Source organism: Hyperoodon ampullatus (assembly GCF_949752795.1).
Source record: "Hyperoodon ampullatus genome assembly, chromosome: 8".
Classification (NCBI taxonomy): Eukaryota; Metazoa; Chordata; class Mammalia; order Artiodactyla; family Ziphiidae; genus Hyperoodon; species Hyperoodon ampullatus.
The window spans coordinates 98,253,669-98,265,894 of NC_136921.1; positions in this window are offsets into that span (position 1 = coordinate 98,253,669).

The following is a 12,226-nucleotide window of genomic DNA, read 5'->3' on the forward strand; positions in this document are numbered from 1 at the left end:
CACATATACATATGTCTGTTCTTCCTGGGATCCTTTTCCCATGTACCTTATGACAGAATGTTGAGTAGTCTTCTCTTGGTATTCTGTAGGTCTTTGGTGATTATATATGTCACCTGTGTTTGTATATGTCTGTTAACCCCAATATCATAATGAAACCAATCCTCACACCTTTCCATTGGTGAACCACAAGTTTGTTTAATGAATCTGTGATAGCCCTTCTCCGTGGAAGTATCTGCCCTGGTATCCATTTTTCGGTCACACCTATAAGAGATATGATATGATATGTGTCTTTCACTTTCTGACTTACTACAAGTCACGTGATTACCTCTACACACACCTACGGTGCTGCAAATGGCATTGTGTCCTTTTATTCCTTGGCTTCTATTCTGCCTTAGCGAAGTCCATTTTCAACAATGTGATTCCCTGAGGGCTGAGGATTAGCTGACCTGGGTAGCCTGACCCTGCCGGCCGGCCCTCCCCAGGTGTGCCTGGGTTGAGGTCAATATAAACAGCGCTGCAGGCAGCAATAGCCCCTGAAGCTGTGCCTGACTCCATATTCTCTGCCCCGTCAGCAGTCTCGGGGCTGTGCTGGTGGGAGGGAGTGAGGGGCCGCGGCTTTGTGGGTGACCCGGTGTGAGTGGGTCTCTGCTGGACTTTCTGCAGGAGTTGGCAGGCTGCCACCTGTAAAGAAGAGGATGTGTCACCCATACCTTTTGCTGGAATTTCTCTCCGGACAGAGGTGAGGACAGAGAAAAGCAGTGGGGGCCGGGGAAGGAGGGGTATCTCAGGCAGGGCAATGGAAGGCTTCCAGAAGAGCGCCCTGGGCCAGGACCAACCTGGCTGGCCTGCAGGCACCAAGTTGGCCTCCGTGCTGTCGCTGGTGTGGCTCCACGGCCCTCCCTCTAGGCTTTCAAGCCCTTGTACATATTCAGGTGTTTTACCTGGGAAGGGTGGGAAAAGTTCAACAGCAGCTGGCCTGGGGCTCAGCTCACTGTTACTCACAGATGCCTCGGCATGGCCCCCAGCTTTGCAATGAGGACGCTCCTTGCGTAGGAGTGGGCTGCTGGCTGAATGGGAGATGATTCCCCACCTCTGACCAATTTCAGAATTGTTTACCGCTGGAGCAAGTGCCCTGATAGGGTTTTCCTCTGTATAAGTGGTGGGTTCAGGGTTTTTTTTTTTCTTTTTTGGTTCAAGTTAGATTTGATTCCTCTTTTATGTATTTATAGATATAAGCATGGAAATAATTCATTCATATAAATACATCTGTGTGAAGGGGTGAACTTTTTTCTGTTTTATTTTTAAATTTTATTTTTTAAAATTTTGAAATTTAATTTTATTTATTTTTTAATACCGCAGGTTATTATTAGTTATGTATTTTATGCATATACATGTATACAGGTCAATCCCAATCTCCCAACTCATCCCACCACCACCACCCCATGGCTTCCCACACTTGGTGTCCATACGTGTGTTCTCTACGTCTGTGTCTCTATTTCTTCCCTGAAAACCAGTTCATCTGTACCATTTTTCTAGGTTCCACATATATGCATTAATATACAATATTTGTTTTTCTCTTTCTGACTTACTTCATTCTGTATGACAGTCTCTAGATCCATCGACGTGTCTACAAATGACCCAGTTTCATTCCTTCTTATGGCTGAGTAATATTCCATTTTATATATGTACGACATCTTTATCCATTCGTCTGTCTCTGGGTATTTAGTTTGCTTCCATTACCTGGCTATTGTAAATAGTGCTGAAATGAGCATTGTGGTGAATGTGCCTTTTTGATTTATGGCTTTCTCTGGGCATATGCCCAGAAGTGGGATTGCTGGATCATATGGTAATTCTATTTCTAGTTTTTTTAAGGAAACTCCATACTCTTCTCCATCGTGACTGTATCAAATTACATTTCCACCACTAGTGGAAGAGGGATCCTTTTGTCCACACCCTCCCCAGAATTTGTTGTTTGTAGATTTTCTGATGATGCCGATTCTAACAGGTGTGAGGTGATACCTCATTGTAGTTTTGATTTGCATTTCTCTAATAATTAGTGATGTTGAGCAGCTTTTCATGTGCGTCTTGGCCATCTCTGTGTCTTCTTTGAAGAAACGTCTCTTTAGATCTTCTGCCCATTGTTGTATAGGGTTGTTTGTTTTCTTAATATTAAGCTGCATGAGCTCTTTATATATATTGGAGATTAAACCTTTGTCCATTGATTCGTTTGCAAATATTTTCGCCCATTCTGAGGGATGCTTTTTGCCATTCCCGTTTTTTAAACAATAAAAGAAAGAAAGAAAAAGAAGCAGAACACTAATGTGTGTAAAATATGCCTTTTGAAACTGTCGTTTTGAAATATGGACGTCCTTTGAATTTTTTGGTCGATATATGAACCCAGGATTTGTTTTCAGGGCAGGTGTCATTTACAGGCCTGCAATGATTTTGAATATCAACTGACCATTAGCGCTGGGATTAAAGCTGCTGTTGTGTGAAACGGCCACAAGGTGGCAGCGGTTCTCCCTTACCAAACCTGGTTACTGGGGCAACAGAACCTCAATGGAAGTCGTGTTCTAGATTGGAATTTAGAATGGAATGTGCCAGGAGAAAGCCCCTCAAGTTTGTCTCACTACTTCTTGTTCGTGTTTTTAATTTAATTTTTTATTTTTTATTACAGCAAATTTGATTACAATGTTTGGCTTGTTGTAGGTGTGGAAGATGTGGTTCTTTTACACATATACATATGTCTGTTCTTCCTGGGATCCTTTTCCCATGTACCTTATGACAGAATGTTGAGTAGTCTTCTCTTGGTATTCTGTAGGTCTTTGGTGATTATATATGTCACCTGTGTTTGTATATGTCTGTTAACCCCAATATCATAATGAAACCAATCCTCACACCTTTCCATTGGTGAACCATAAGTTTGTTTAATGAATCTGTGATAGCCCTTCTCCGTGGAAATATCTGCCCTGGTATCCATTTTTCGGTCACACCTATAAGAGATATGATATGATATGTGTCTTTCACTTTCTGACTTACTACAAGTCACGTGATTACCTCTAGACACACCTACGGTGCTGCAAATGGCATTGTGTCCTTTTATTCCTTGGCTTCTATTCTGCCTTAGCGAAGTCCATTTTCAACAATGTGATTCCCTGAGGGCTGAGGATTAGCTGACATGGGTAGCCTGACCCTGCCGGCCGGCCCTCCCCAGGTGTGCCTGGGTTGAGGTCAATATAAACAGCGCTGCAGGCAGCAATAGCCCCTGAAGCTGTGCCTGACTCCACATTCTCTGCCCCGTCAGCAGTCTCGGGGCTGTGCTGGTGGGAGGGAGTGAGGGGCCGTGGCTTTGTGGGTGGCCCGGTGTGAGTGGGTCTCTGCTGGACTTTCTGCAGAGGTTGCCAGTCTGCCATCTGTACAGAAGAGGATGTGTCACCCATACCTTCTGCTGGAATTTCTCTCCGGACAGAGGTGAGGACGGAAAAAAGCAGTGGGGGCCGGGGCAGGAGGGGTATCTCAGGCAGGGCAATGGAAAGCTTCCAGAAGAGCGCCCTGGGGCAGGACCCTCCTGGCTGCCCTGCAGGCACCAAGTTGGCCTGCGTGCTGTCGCTGGTGTGCCTCCATGGCCCTTCCTCTAGGCTTTCAAGCCCTTGTACATGTTCAGGTGTTTTACCTGGGAAGGGTGGGAAAAGTTCAACAGCAGCTGGCCTGGGGCTCAGCTCACGGTTACTCACAGATGCCTCGGCATGGCCCCCAGCTTTGCAATGAGGACACTCCTTGTGTAGGAGTGGGCTGCTGGCTGTATGGGAGATGATTCCCAACCTCTGACCAATTTCAGAATTGTTTACCGCTGGAGCAAGTGCCCTGATAGGGTTTTCCTCCGTATAACTGGTGGGTTCAGGGTTTTTTTTTTCTTTTTTGGTTCAAGTTAGATTTGATTCCTCTTTTATGTATTTATAGATATAAGCATGGAAATAATTCATTCATATAAATACATCTGTGTGAAGGGAAGAACTTTTTTCTGTTTTATTTTTAAATTTTATTTTTTAAAATTTTGAAATTTAATTTTATTTATTTTTTAATACAGCAGGTTATTATTAGTTATGTATTTTATGCATATACATGTATACAGGTCAATCCCAATCTCCCAACTCATCCCACCACCACCACCCCATGGCTTCCCACACTTGGTGTCCATACGTCTGTTCTCTACGTCTGTCTCTATTTCTTCCCGCAAACCAGTTCATCTGTACGATTGTTCTAGGTTCCACATATATGCATTAATATACAATATTTGTTTTTCTCTTTCTGACTTACTTCATTCTGTATGACAGTCTCTAGATCCATCGACGTCTCTACAAATGACCCAGTTTCATTCCTTCTTATGGCTGAGTAATATTGCATTTTATATATGTACCACATCTTTATCCATTCGTCTGTCTGTGGGTATGTAGGTTGCTTCCATTACCTGGCTATTGTAAATAGTGCTGAAATGAGCATTGTGGTGAATGTGCCTTTTTGATTTATGGTTTTCTCTGGGTATATGCCCAGAAGTGGGATTGCTGGATCATATGGTAATTCTATTTCTAGTTTTTTAAGGAATCTCCATACTCTTCTCCATCGTGACTGTATCAATTTACATTTCCACCACTAGTGGAAGAGGGATCCTTTTGTCCACACCCTCCCCAGAATTTGTTGTTTGTAGATTTTCTGATGATGCCGATTCTAACAGGTGTGAGGTGATACCTCAATGTAGTTTTGACTTGCATTTCTCTAATAATTAGTGATGATGAGCAGCTTTTCATGTGCGTCTTGGCCATCTCTGTGTCTTCTTTGAAGAAACGTCTCTTTAGATCTTCGGCCCATTTTTGTATTCGGTTGTTTGTTTTTTTAATATTAAGCTGCATGAGCTCTTTATATATATTGGAGATTAAACCTTTGTCCATGGATTCATTTGCAAATATTTTCGCCCATTCTGAGGCATGCTTTTTGCCATTCCAGTTTTTTTAACAAAAAAAGAAAGAAAGAAAAAGAAGCAGAACACTAATGTGTGTAAAATATGCCTTTTGAAACTGTCGTTTTGAAATATGGACGTCCTTTGAATTTTTTGGTCGATATATGAACCCAGGATTTGTTTTCAGGGCAGGTGTCATTTACAGGCCTGCAATGATTTTGAATATCAACTGACCATTAGCGCTGGGATTAAAGCTGCTGTTGTGTGAAACGGCCACCAGTTGGCAGCAGTTCTCCCTTACCAAATCTGGTTACTGGGGCAACAGAGCCTCAATGGAAGTCGTGTTCTAGATTGGAATTTAGAATGGAATGTGCCAGGAGAAAGCCCCTCAAGTTTGTCTCACTACTTCTTGTTCGTGTTTTTAATTTAATTTTTTATTTTTTATTACAGCAAATTTGATTACAATGTTTGGCTTGTTGTAGGTGTGGAAGATGTGGTTCTTTTACACATATACATATGTCTGCTCTTCCTGGGATCCTTTTCCCATGTACCTTATGACAGAATGTTGAGTAGTCTTCTCTTGGTATTCTGTAGGTCTTTGGTGATTATATATGTCACCTGTGTTTGTATATGTCTGTTAACCCCAATATCATAATGAAACCAATCCTCACACCTTTCCATTGGTGAACCATAAGTTTGTTTAATGAATCTGTGATTGCCCTTCTCCGTGGAAATATCTGCCGTGGTATCCATTTTTCGGTCACACCTATAAGAGATATGATATGATATGTGTCTTTCACTTTCTGACTTACTACAAGTCACGTGATTACCTCTAGACACACCTACGGTGCTGCAAATGGCATTGTGTCCTTTCATTCCTTGGCTTCTATTCTGCCTTAGCGAGGTCCATTTTCAACAATGTGATTCCCTGAGGGCTGAGGATTAGCTGACCTGGGTAGCCTGACCCTGCCGGCCGGCCCTCCCCAGGTGTGCCTGGGTTGAGGTCAATATAAACAGCGCTGTAGGCAGCAATAGCCCCTGAAGCTGTGCCTGACTCCATATTCTCTGCCCCGTCAGCAGTCTCGGGGCTGTGCTGGTGGGAGGGAGTGAGGGGCCGTGGCTTTGTGGGTGGCCCGGTGTGAGTGGGTCTCTGCTGGACTTTCTGCAGGAGTTGCCAGTCTGCCATCTGTACAGAAGAGGATGTGTCACCCATACCTTCTGCTGGAATTTCTCTCCGGACAGAGGTGAGGACGGAAAAAAGCAGTGGGGGCCGGGGCAGGAGGGGTATCTCAGGCAGGACAATGGAAAGCTTCCAGAAGAGCGCCCTGGGCCAGGACCCTCCTGGCTGGCCTGCAGGCACCAAGTTGGCCTGCGTGCTATCGCTGGTGTGGCTCCACGGCCCTTCATCTAGGCTTTCAAGCCCTTGTACATATTCAGGTGTTTTACCTGGGAAGGGTGGGAAAAGTTCAACAGCAGCTGGCCTGGGGCTCAGCTCACGGTTACTCACAGATGCCTCTGCATGGCCCCCAGCTTTGCAATGAGGACGCTCCTTGCGTAGGAGTGGGCTGCTGGCTGTATGGGAGATGATTCCCCACCTCTGACCAATTTCAGAATTGTTTACCGCTGGAGCAAGTGCCCTGATAGGGTTCTCCTCTGTATAACTGGTGGGTTCAGGGTTTTTTTTTCTTTTTTGGTTCAAGTTAGATTTGATTCCTCTTTTATGTATTTATAGATATAAGCATGGAAATAATTCATTCATATAAATACATCTGTGTGAGGGGAAGAACTTTTTTCTGTTTTATTTTAAATGTTTATTTTTTAAAATTTTGAAATTTAATTTTATTTATTTTTTAATACAGCAGGTTATTATTAGTTATGTATTTTATGCATATACATGTATACAGGTCAATCCCAATCTCCCAACTCATCCCACCACCACCACCCCATGGCTTCCCACACTTGGTGTCCATACGTGTGTTCTCTACGTCTGTGTCTCTATTTCTTCCCTGCAAACCAGTTCATCTGTACCATTTTTCTAGGTTCCACATATATGCATTAATATACAATATTTGTTTTTCTCTTTCTGACTTACTTCATTCTGTATGACAGTCTCTAGATCCATCGACGTGTCTACAAATGACCCAGTTTCATTCCTTCTTATGGCTGAGTAATATTCCATTTTATATATGTACCACATCTTTATCCATTCGTCTGTCTCTGGGTATTTAGGTTGCTTCCATTACCTGGCTATTGTAAATAGTGCTGAAATGAGCATTGTGGTGAATGTGCCTTTTTGATTTATGGTTTTCTCTGGGTATATGCCCAGAAGTGGGATTGCTGGATCATATGGTAATTCTATTTCTAGTTTTTTTAAGGAAACTCCATACTCTTCTCCATCGTGACTGTATCAATTTACATTTCCACCACTAGTGGAAGAGGGATCCTTTTGTCCACAACCTCCCCAGAATTTGTTGTTTGTAGATTTTCTGATGATGCCGATTCTAGCAGGTGTGAGGTGATACCTCATTGTAGTTTTGATTTGCATTTCTCTAATAATTAGTGATGTTGAGCAGCTTTTCATGTGCCTCTTGGCCATCTCTGTGTCTTCTTTGAAGAAACGTCTCTTTAGATCTTCTGCCCATTTTTGTATTGGGTTGTTTGTTTTTTTAATATTAAGCTTCATGAGCTGTTTATATATATTGGAGATTAAACCTTTGTCCATTGATTCGTTTGCAAATATTTTCGCCCATTCTGAGGGATGCTTTTTGCCATTCCCGTTTTTTTAACAAAAAAAGAAAGAAAGAAAAAGAAGCAGAACACTAATGTGTGTAAAATATGCCTTTTGAAACTGTCGTTTTGAAATATGGACGTCCTTTGAATTTTTTGGTCGATATATGAACCCAGGATTTGTTTTCAGGCAGGTGTCATTTACAGGCCTGCAATGATTTTGAATATCAACTTACCATTAGTGCTGGGATTAAATCTGCAGTTGTGTGAAACGGCCACAAGGTGGCAGCAGTTCTCCCTTACCAAATCTGGTTACTGGGGCAACAGAGCCTCAATGGAAGTCGTGTTCTAGATTGGAATTTAGAACGGAATGTGCCAGCAGAAAGCCCCTCAAGTTTGTCTCACTACTTCTTGTTCGTGTTTTTAATTTAATTTTTTATTTTTTATTACAGCAAATTTGATTACAATGTTTGGCTTGTTGTAGGTGTGGAAGATGTGGTTCTTTTACACATATACATATGTCTGTTCTTCCTGGGATCCTTTTCCCATGTACCTTATGACAGAATGTTGAGTAGTCTTCTCTTGGTATTCTGTAGGTCTTTGGTGATTATATATGTCACCTGTGTTTGTATATGTCTGTTAACCCCAATATCATAATGAAACCAATCCTCACACCTTTCCATTGGTGAACCATAAGTTTGTTTAATGAATCTGTGATTGCCCTTCTCCGTGGAAATATCTGCCCTGGTATCCATTTTTCGGTCACACCTATAAGAGATATGATATGATATGTGTCTTTCACTTTCTGACTTACTACAAGTCACGTGATTACCTCTAGACACACCTACGGTGCTGCAAATGGCATTGTGTCCTTTCATTCCTTGGCTTCTATTCTGCCTTAGCGAGGTCCATTTTCAACAATGTGATTCCCTGAGGGCTGAGGATTAGCTGACCTGGGTAGCCTGACCCTGCCGGCCGGCCCTCCCCAGGTGTGCCTGGGTTGAGGTCAATATAAACAGCGCTGCAGGCAGCAATAGCCCCTGAAGCTGTGCCTGACTCCATATTCTCTGCCCCGTCAGCAGTCTCGGGGCTGTGCTTGTGGGAGGGAGTGAGGGGCCGTGGCTTTGTGGGTGGCCCGGTGTGAGTGGGTCTCTGCTGGACTTTCTGCAGAGGTTGCCAGTCTGCCATCTGTACAGAAGAGGATGTGTCACCCATACCTTCTGCTGGAATTTCTCTCCGGACAGAGGTGAGGACGGAAAAAAGCAGTGGGGGCCGGGGCAGGAGGGGTATCTCAGGCAGGACAATGGAAAGCTTCCAGAAGAGCGCCCTGGGCCAGGACCCTCCTGGCTGGCCTGCAGGCACCAAGTTGGCCTGCGTGCTATCGCTGGTGTGGCTCCACGGCCCTTCGTCTAGGCTTTCAAGCCCTTGTACATATTCAGGTGTTTTACCTGGGAAGGGTGGGAAAAGTTCAACAGCAGCTGGCCTGGGGCTCAGCTCACGGTTACTCACAGATGCCTCTGCATGGCCCCCAGCTTTGCAATGAGGACGCTCCTTGCGTAGGAGTGGGCTGCTGGCTGTATGGGAGATGATTCCCCACCTCTGACCAATTTCAGAATTGTTTACCGCTGGAGCAAGTGCCCTGATAGGGTTCTCCTCTGTATAACTGGTGGGTTCAGGGTTTTTTTTTCTTTTTTGGTTCAAGTTAGATTTGATTCCTCTTTTATGTATTTATAGATATAAGCATGGAAATAATTCATTCATATAAATACATCTGTGTGAGGGGAAGAACTTTTTTCTGTTTTATTTTAAATGTTTATTTTTTAAAATTTTGAAATTTAATTTTATTTATTTTTTAATACAGCAGGTTATTATTAGTTATGTATTTTATGCATATACATGTATACAGGTCAATCCCAATCTCCCAACTCATCCCACCACCACCACCCCATGGCTTCCCACACTTGGTGTCCATACGTGTGTTCTCTACGTCTGTGTCTCTATTTCTTCCCTGCAAACCAGTTCATCTGTACCATTTTTCTAGGTTCCACATATATGCATTAATATACAATATTTGTTTTTCTCTTTCTGACTTACTTCATTCTGTATGACAGTCTCTAGATCCATCGACGTGTCTACAAATGACCCAGTTTCATTCCTTCTTATGGCTGAGTAATATTCCATTTTATATATGTACCACATCTTTATCCATTCGTCTGTCTCTGGGTATTTAGGTTGCTTCCATTACCTGGCTATTGTAAATAGTGCTGAAATGAGCATTGTGGTGAATGTGCCATTTTGATTTATGGTTTTCTCTGGGTATATGCCCAGAAGTGGGATTGCTGGATCATATGGTAATTCTATTTCTAGTTTTTTTAAGGAAACTCCATACTCTTCTCCATCGTGACTGTATCAATTTACATTTCCACCACTAGTGGAAGAGGGATCCTTTTGTCCACAACCTCCCCAGAATTTGTTGTTTGTAGATTTTCTGATGATGCCGATTCTAGCAGGTGTGAGGTGATACCTCATTGTAGTTTTGATTTGCATTTCTCTAATAATTAGTGATGTTGAGCAGCGTTACATGTGCGTCTTGGCCATCTCTGTGTCTTCTTTGAAGAAACGTCTCTTTAGATCTTCTGCCCATTTTTGTATTGGGTTGTTTGTTTTTTTAATATTAAGCTGCATGAGCTCTTTATATATATTGGAGATTAAACCTTTGTCCATTGATTCGTTTGCAAATATTTTCGCCCATTCTGAGGGATGCTTTTTGCCATTCCCGTTTTTTTAACAAAAAAAGAAAGAAAGAAAAAGAAGCAGAACACTAATGTGTGTAAAATATGCCGTTTGAAACTGTCGTTTTGAAATATGGACGTCCTTTGAATTTTTTGGTCGATATATGAACCCAGGATTTGTTTTCAGGGCAGGTGTCATTTACAGGCCTGCAATGATTTTGAATATCAACTGACCATTAGCGCTGGGATTAAAGCTGCTGTTGTGTGAAACGGCCACAAGGTGGCAGCAGTTCTCCCTTACCAAATCTGGTTACTGGGGCAACAGAGCCTCAATGGAAGTCTTGTTCTAGATTGGAATTTAGAATGGAATGTGCCAGGAGAAAGCCCCTCAAGTTTGTCTAACTACTTCTTGTTTGTGTTTTTAATTTAATTTTTTATTTTTTATTACAACAAATTTGATTACAATGTTTGGCTTGTTGTAGGTGTGGAAGATGTGGTTCTTTTACACATATACATATGTCTGTTCTTCCTGGGATCCTTTTCCCATGTACCTTATGACAGAATGTTGAGTAGTCTTCTCTTGGTATTCTGTAGGTCTTTGGTGATTATATATGTCACCTGTGTTTGTATATGTCTGTTAACCCCAATATCATAATGAAACCAATCCTCACACCTTTCCATTGGTGAACCATAAGTTTGTTTAATGAATCTGTGATTGCCCTTCTCCGTGGAAATATCTGCCCTGGTATCCATTTTTCGGTCACACCTATAAGAGATATGATATGATATGTGTCTTTCACTTTCTGACTTACTACAAGTCACGTGATTACCTTTAGACACACCTACGGTGCTGCAAATGGCATTGTGTCCTTTCATTCCTTGGCTTCTATTCTGCCTTAGCGAGGTCCATTTTCAACAATGTGATTCCCTGAGGGCTGAGGATTAGCTGACCTGGGTAGCCTGACCCTGCCGGCCGGCCCTCCCCAGGTGTGCCTGGGTTGAGGTCAATATAAACAGCGCTGCAGGCAGCAATAGCCCCTGAAGCTGTGCCTGACTCCATATTCTCTGCCCCGTCAGCAGTCTCGGGGCTGTGCTTGTGGGAGGGAGTGAGGGGCCGCGGCTTTGTGGGTGGCCCGGTGTGAGTGGGTCTCTGCTGGACTTTCTGCAGGAGTTGCCAGGCTGCCATCTGTACAGAAGAGGATGTGTCACACATACCTTCTGCTGGAATTTCTCTCCGGACAGAGGTGAGGACGGAAAAAAGCAGTGGGGGCCGGGGCAGGAGGGGTATCTCAGGCAGGGCAATGGAAAGCTTCCAGAAGAGCGTCCTGGGCCAGGAACATCCTGGCTGGCCTGCAGGCACCAAGTTGGCCTGCGTGCTGTCGCTGGTGTGGCTCCACGGCCCTTCCTCTAGGCTTTCAAGCCCTTGTACATATTCAGGTGTTTTACCTGGGAAGGGTGGGAAAAGTTCAACAGCAGCTGGCCTGGGGCTCAGCTCACGGTTACTCACAGATGCTTCGGCATGGCCCCCAGCTTTGCAATGAGGACGCTCCTTGTGTAAGAGTGGGCTGCTGGCTGTATGGGAGATGATTCCCCACCTCTGACCAATTTCAGAATTGTTTACCGCTGGAGCAAGTGCCCTGATAGGCTTTTGCTCTGTATAAGTGGTGGGTTCAGGGTTTTTTTTTTTCTTTTTTGGTTCAAGTTAGATTTGATTCCTCTTTTATGTATTTATAGATATAAGCATGGAAATAATTCATTCATATAAATACATCTGTGTGAAGGGAAGAACTTTTTTCTGTTTTATTTTTAAATT